Genomic DNA, 7,768 nt, shown 5'->3' with positions numbered 1-7,768 from the left:
CGGGTGACACGTAAAAGCACCCACTACACTCTCTGAGTGGTTGGCGTTAGGAAGGGCATCCAGCTGTAGAAACTCTGCCAAATCAGACTGGAGCCTGGTGTTGCCATCCGGTTTCACCAGTCCTCAGTCAAATCGTCCAACCCATGCTAGCATGGAAAGCGGACGTTAAACGATGATGATGATGATGATGATATATGCCTGCGGCATGTGTAAGGACTTTTGAGCAAGATCGTTGCCAGTGCTCCTGGACTGGCTCTTGTGCAGGTGGCACATAAAATACACCATTTTGAGCGTGGCCGTTGCCAGTACCGCCTGACTGGCCTTCGTGCCGGTGGCACGTAAAAGCACCCACTACACTCTCGGAGTGGTTGGTGTTAGGAAGGGCATCCAGCTGTAGAAACTCTGCCAAATCAGATTGGAGCCTGGTGTAGCCATCCGGTTTCACCAGTCCTCAGTCAAATCGTCCAACCCATGCTAGCATGGAAAGCGGACGTTAAACGATGATGATGATGATGATATGTATACACATATATGTATACACATATATGTATACACAAACACATATACACACACACGTGCATTTACATATGATCAGATCAGCTAATTAAAGAATTAAATCAAAAATTTCTTACCTGGCCAGGTTGAGATCATGTCGATGATATTCCAAGGCTTTGCCATATTCCTGCAGGAAGAAGTAAGCATTGCCAAGCTGACTATAAATGGCACTCAATGTGGCAAAGTCGTCAGTTCCTGCTTTGACTGCAGCCTCAAAGTATTGTACACCAGCCTGACAGTCACCAGCTCGGCATAGACGCTCCCCTTCTAAAGCAAGCTCCATACAGGAATATTCCATCAGCTGGCAAACAAACAAAAACAACATTTAGTCTTTCACTGATAAATAAATTTACCTCGAAACAGCAATAAAATCGGACACTTCTCATTGTTGGACTGGTTTTGTCCAGTAATTAAACTGTGGTCGTGCTGGGGCATCATTTTGTAATCGTTACCAGCGTCGCCTTCCAGCACTTGTGTTGGTGGCATGTTAGAAAATCATTTGAGCAAGGTCGTTGCCAGTGCCGCTGGTCTGGCTCCTATGCAGGTGGCACGTAAAAAACACCATTTTGAGCGTGGCCATTGCCAGTACCGCCTGTCTGGCCTTCGTGCCGGTGGCATGTAAAAGCACCCACTACACTCTCGGAGTGGTTGGCGTTAGGAAGGGCATTCAGCTGTAGAAACTCTGCCAGATCAGATTGGAGCCTGGTGCAGCCTTCTGGTTCGCCAGTCCTCAGTCAAATCGTCCAACCCATGCTAGCATGGAAAGCGGACGTTAAACGATGATGATGATGTGTGTGTGTATAAATTAGCATTTAAAATATGAGGTGCATTCCAGAAGTTCTGAGACTTTTTTGGGAGAGGCAATAATAATTGTTCTAGATTATTGTAATTTTAGTATATCATTACTACACATCTAATAAGCTGATCTAACAACTTTTGCTATTCTAGATTGAAGGAGATGGCTGTAAAAGCACCTTGAACACACCCCTACTAAACACTGCTTGTCACAGCTGGATGCAGTCAGATGTGAAGACAATTTGGAAAATCACTATGCAATAAATTGTGGGTTAAATTGGGCAAAAATGCTACAAAAACTTATAAAGTGCTCCGGACTGCTTATGGATTAATTTGTATGAACCATGCATCTGTTTTTTGCTGGCACAAGAGGTTGAAGCATTGTAGAGAGGAGGTGAGAAATGATAAGAGGTGTGGAGGGAGAGGGATGGCGGCACATCAGAGCTGGTTGAGAAAATTCACAATTTTCTGGATGAAGACTGTCACGTGTTTATAAAGACAAGGAGCAAGTTGGTATGACAATTGTATACAGAATTATTCACGAAGAAGATTTGAACAAGTGCAAAGTTTTGTTCCCAAAGGTGCTTAGTGATGAAGATCCTGAAACCAACCATTTGACAGGGATGGGCATCAAACCTGTCCCTTACCCTCCCTACATTCCAGATCTTGGTCCCTGTGACTTTTGGTAGTTCCCCAAGCTGAAGGAGAATCTCAGGGGCAGTTGTCTTGGAGATGGGAGTTATGACGAAGGTCTTGGACACCTTCACTTCGAAGGACTTCCATGGGGCCTTCACGAAGTGGCTGGAGTGCTACAACAAATGCATTGAAGTCAGGGAATCCTACTTTGAAGGAGATTAGAGTTTTGAAATTAATAAATGTCTCTCCTGAAAGTCTGAAAGTTCTGGAATACACCTTGTGAAATATAAGAGATGAAAATCATTTCATAATTGATGATGGTGTTTAGTCCCAGATCAGTTCTGAGCTGACCAATGGTAAAAAAATATTTCAGCCATGGCTATCCCACTTCCGTATTATTATCCAATGGGTCTGTCTTTCTTTATAAAGGTAGCATTGAATTTCAGGGAAATTTGTTTGCTATTTCTAGCAGTTCAAGCATCCACACCGAGCAGAAGTTCCCAACTTTTTCTACATCCTGCTCTTCCCACCATCAGAAAATATTTGATTAATTTTCACACCCCCCCCCCCAAAGTAATGCCACATTCCAAGATGAAATAAACAGTCAATTTTCTAATAACCAATTAATTTCTTTAATTAAACTACACACGTATGTGTGTGTTGCCTAGTGGTTATGTGGTTGCATTCACAACCACGAGATGGGTTTGTGTGTCAGTCCCCCCACAACATTGCTTGACAACTGATGTGTTGACGTCCCTGTAACTTAGCGGTTCAGCAGAAGAGACCGAAAGAATAAGTACCAGGCTTACAAAGAATAAGTCCTGGGGTCGTTTTGCTCAACTAAAGGCAATGCTCCAGCATGGCCGCAGTCAAAATGACAAACAAATAAAAGAATAAATTAAATAATGAATAAACATAAAACTGTAAACAGTGGACTCGATGAGAATTGAAAACATGAAAGTTCAATGACTTCTTGGTTCCTGTTTGGCATTCTTGACTTTATATTAAAGCGACAAGCTGGCAGAATCATTAGCATACCAGGCAAAATGCTTCCTGGCATTTACATCTGTCCCTTTGTTCTGAGTTCAAATACTGCCGAGGTCAACTTTGCCTTTCATCCTTTCGGGGTTGATAAAATAAGTACCAGTTGAATACTGGGGTCGATGTAATCAACTATCCCCTTCCCCAAAAAATTTGAGGCCCCATGCCTATAGTAGAATGGATTCTTGACTTTATATTAAAACATGGAGTGGTCTTGCTGATTATAGTCTATAGATCTGTCTGTGGATTCTGGTGGTTTCTAAATTTTGGTTTCTAGGTGGTTTCAAGATTCTCAAAAGAGCAAACTGGATTCAGATTCACACAAGTATGTCATTACAAATGGAATAAGGACACTATTGTTGGTCCATAACATGATATGGGTTAAATCTACATATTTAGAAAAATAATTAAGTTTTTGGAGTGGCTAATAGATTAATAAATTGACTGTTGAAGATTTAGTAACTCAATTATTTTATATTTAGTCACAGTGTTGTTGTAAATACATTGCCGATGGGACTAATGCAAAACACAACTTCAACTAATTATGGTATGTCTGAGATGAATTTCTGTTAATTAAGACTAATTAATCACATCATTAAACATGAAAGAACTCATTACAATATTTATTACATCTACAGTCATCAGCTGGTTTATTCCTGGATGTCTGGGACTTTGGAAATATTGCAGGAATACAACACTTGATAATGGCCAGAGACCAAACCAACCGGAACAGCATCGTTTTCAGTTTACCTCCCTATACTTGCAGGGGTCAGACACAATCCTTTGAGGTCGATTTTTCTAAAACCAGAAGACCTTCCAGTCACCAACACTCACCAGTTTCCAAGCAACATAATATTTTTACATAGCTATATGTCTTCATGGAAAATCAGAAACAATTTCCATTGCTGCTTTGAAGGTGATGTTCATTTATAACCATCACACACACATACAAGTGTTTTTTTGTTTTTAATTTTTTCTCTCCCAAATCCACACAAAGAATTTGGTCAGCCCGGGGCCTTAGTAAAAGACACTTACCCAAAGTGCCATGCCATAGGACTGAAATGAAGGTCACATGGTTGGAAAAAGAACTCAACCACAGATATATGCCTGGGCCTATTGTAGATGGAAGATTATATTAAATGAAATAAAAATGATATGGTAGATACAATAAACTTGGACTGTGTGTGATGGTTATAAACAAGTATCACCTTCAAAGCAGCAATGGAAATTGTTTCTGATTTTCCATGAAAACATATAGCTATGTAAAAATATTATGTTGCTTGGAAACTGGTGAGTGTTGGTGACAAGAAGGTTTTACCCGCTCCCATTTATTGCACTTGGTATAACACTAGTTTAACAATAATTGGGTACCCTCCCAGCAGTATATTGGATAGATACTATTCCTTAGTGGGTTGAATCCTCAACCCCTAACTCTCTCGCATTATATATATATATATATATATATATATAAACAAACGTATATACACACACACACACACACACATGCACTCCATAATGTGCGCGTGTGTGTGTGTGTGTGTGTGTGTGTGTGTTTGCATGAGTATAGCTGTATGTGTCAGTGGCAACACCTTTATATCTACATCACATTTGAACATCTCTGCACACTTACCCTTGCCACTTAACATGGAAGAAGTGACAACTACTGACAGCTAACGTGCGAGTAATTAATTGTTGGTTAACGAGGGAGCAAATAGTAAATCACTGCAAACAGCTGGCCTGTGTCTGAAAAACTGACCAATCACAATCACAACTGATCTCACAAGATTGCTTTCAGATGCAGAAGTCAGATACCAATCTTATTCACTCTCCATTAGAACTTCTAATCTTGTTGTTCTCATCAAAGTTTTAAAACTATCACCTTTAACATTGTTAAGAGACACGGTAGAGGTGAGTTGATTTTATAATATATATGCAGAGGCATGGTTGTGTGGTAAGAAGTTTGTTTACCAACCACATCATCATCATAATTTAACATCTGTTGTCCATATTGGCATGGGTTGGGTAGTTTGACCAGGGCTGGTAAGGTGAGGGACTGCACCAGATTCCAGTCTGATTTGGCATGGCTTCTATGGCTGGATGCCCTTCCTAAAGCCAACCACTCCAAGAGTGTAATGGGTGGTTTTACATGCCACTAGCTTGGGTGCTTTAGGTGTTTTCGCTCAATAAACACTCACAACGCCCAGTCTGGGAATTGAAACCATGATCCTATGACCACGAGTCTGCTGCCCTAACCACTGGGCCATTGCGCCTCCAAATGATGATGATGATGGAGCTAAAAGGAAACTCAAAGAGCCCAGGGCATGTATACAAACATCATAGAAAAATACAGGTACATCAATGTCACTGGCCAATTGGAGTTATTCCTCTTAGCTAATTTTTGCTTATATATGTGTGTGTGTGTGTGTGTGTGTGTGTGCATGTATGTATGTGCACATCCACACACCCACATTCGCAGGTATTTCAGGATACCTGTGTTAGACAATCATCCTCACCGTCAATGTCACACCCCAACACTCGTCCCCCACCATCTTACTGAAACTGAAAACTTTCAGACTTTCCACCATAAGATTTGAAATTGAGAAAAAGAGTTTGTTATATATTTGAATAGCTCCAAACGTTTCCGATTTCAGTGTTAGTCTTTCTCCCTTGCTTTGTACTTGTCTATTTATCAACCTACAGGATTACAAGTGAGTGTGTATGTGTGGAGAAAGAGAGAGAGAGATACAGACATATAGACTGATTGAAAGTAAGATAAACAACCAGACAGATGTTACTACTCAACAAGTATGAGAGAGAGAGAGAGCTGGGCCAGGTGGTTGATGTCTCAACTTCCTGCTGAACAAAGAGCTTTTTGATCCACAGCTCAACTCCTAACAATGTCACTCTCAACAAAAACATTCACTGCCCTCCTGCTACACTCTCCAAGTGATTCTGTACCAGAGACCACAGGATAAAACAGCGCTTCTCAAGTAGTTTTCCTTGTCATTCCACCCACTTTCTTTGGAGTTGGAAATATTTGTATGAAATGCGCACACACACACATACCCAAGGTAGAGAGCTGGCATGATCCTAAGTACAATACGAATAGAATCAAGGCGACGAGCTGGCAGAAACGTTAGCACGCCAAGCGAAATGCTTAGCGGTATTTTGTCTGCCATTACGATCCGAGTTCAAATTCCGCCGGGGTTGACTTTGCCTTTCATCCTTTCGGGGGTCGATTAAATAAGTACCAGTTACGCACTGGCGTCGATGTAATCAACTTAATCCTTTGTCTGTCTTTGTTTGTCCCCTCTGTGTTTAGCCCCCTGTGGGTAATAAAAAACTGAATAGAATAACATGATCTAATATTGTCTTTCCTCTCCTTGTAAGAGAGTAGGATATGATCTATGAAAGATTGACAGCTATTTTAAGCAGGTCAGACGATAGTCCAGGTGGAAGGATGGATGGTAAAACAACGGCGAAGAGCATATAATCTATTGTTGTTAATGTAACCCATTTATTTTTTCACAAATGTCTTGTCCTGATATTTTAGTCACAGAACCACAGTGACAACCAGTAATGGGACTTGATATTATTTCAATATTCAGTTGAGGAGACAGGAAACGAGACTCATTTCTCTTCACATTTAATTGTCTGCTTTCATGAAACGGATATTAGGTCTGCATATGTCTAGATATTCATCTCTCTCTCTCTCTCTCCCTCCTTCTAAAGGTGTAGGGATGGCTGTGTGGTAAGAAGTTTACTTCTCAACCAGAAGGTTCCTAGTTTAGTGCCATTGTCTGGGACCTTGGTCTTCTGCTGTAGCCTTTGGCTGACTAAATCCTTGAGTGGATTTGGCAGACAAAAAAAAAATAGAAGAAACTTGTCGTGCGTGTGTGTGTGTGTGTGTGTGTGTGTGTGTGTGCATAAGCCTCTGCAACTTAGTGATTCAGCAAAAGAAATTGATAAAATAAGAGGCAGGCTTAAAAAATAAGTTCTGGGGCTGATTCGTTCAATTAAAACCTTTCAAGGCAGTGCTCCAGTATGGCCACAGTCCAAATGACTGAAAGAAACGATAAAAGATATCCCACCATCATCATTTACTGTTCATTCTCCATGCTGGCATGGGTTGCATAGTCTGACAGGATCTGGCAAGGTGTAGGGCCTATGCCAAGCCACAGGGTCAGCTTTGGCATGGTCTCTACACACAGATGCCTTTCCTAATGCCAACCACTTTACACTGCAGTAAGTGCTTCCTTTGTGTGGCACCAGCACTAGTGAGGTTACCGAGAGAGAGGAAAAAAAAATGGAGAATATTTGAGAGGAGGAGGAGGGGGGCTTTATGCCATGTTTTGAAAAGCCTAAGGATGATAGAGGGACAAGTACAAGTGTCTTGCTATAGAAGAGATACATAGCTTATATACATTATATACATTTATCCCTCTCTCTGTCACAAACACACACATACACACGTTTATATATATGTATAGTGTTTATATTAATTTGGCTGGTGTCCTCATCGTCATTGTTGCTTCCACTACATTTCAACTGTTGTACAAAGACCAAGTTCAACACAAGACAACTGAAGAAAGCTGGAGAGTACAACAGCTCAAACATAGCAGAAGCAACAGCCTAGATGAGGACACCAATCTGACTAATATCAACAGTATACAGAATATAAATTCCTCATTTCAAAAATATAAAATTATATATATATATATATATATATATATATATATAT

The 7,768-nt window shown here is 40.6% G+C and overlaps 1 long non-coding RNA gene across 1 annotated transcript in view; it reads right to left on the bottom strand.

Annotated features, from left to right (window-relative positions):
• Positions 1-637: 637 nt before the first annotated feature.
• Positions 638-7,768, bottom strand: part of LOC106876617 (uncharacterized) — a 30,858-nt gene continuing 23,727 nt past the window's right edge. Inside the window, exon 3 of the long non-coding RNA XR_001410270.2 lies at positions 638-856. This is a non-coding gene — a long non-coding RNA (uncharacterized LOC106876617). The remainder of the gene's footprint in view (positions 857-7,768) is intronic.

Source organism: Octopus bimaculoides, chromosome 27 (genome assembly GCF_001194135.2).
Source record: "Octopus bimaculoides isolate UCB-OBI-ISO-001 chromosome 27, ASM119413v2, whole genome shotgun sequence".
NCBI lineage: Eukaryota > Metazoa > Mollusca > Cephalopoda > Octopoda > Octopodidae > Octopus > Octopus bimaculoides.
Note: the sequence above shows the minus strand (reverse complement) of the source record. Positions and strands in the feature narration are given on the sequence as shown.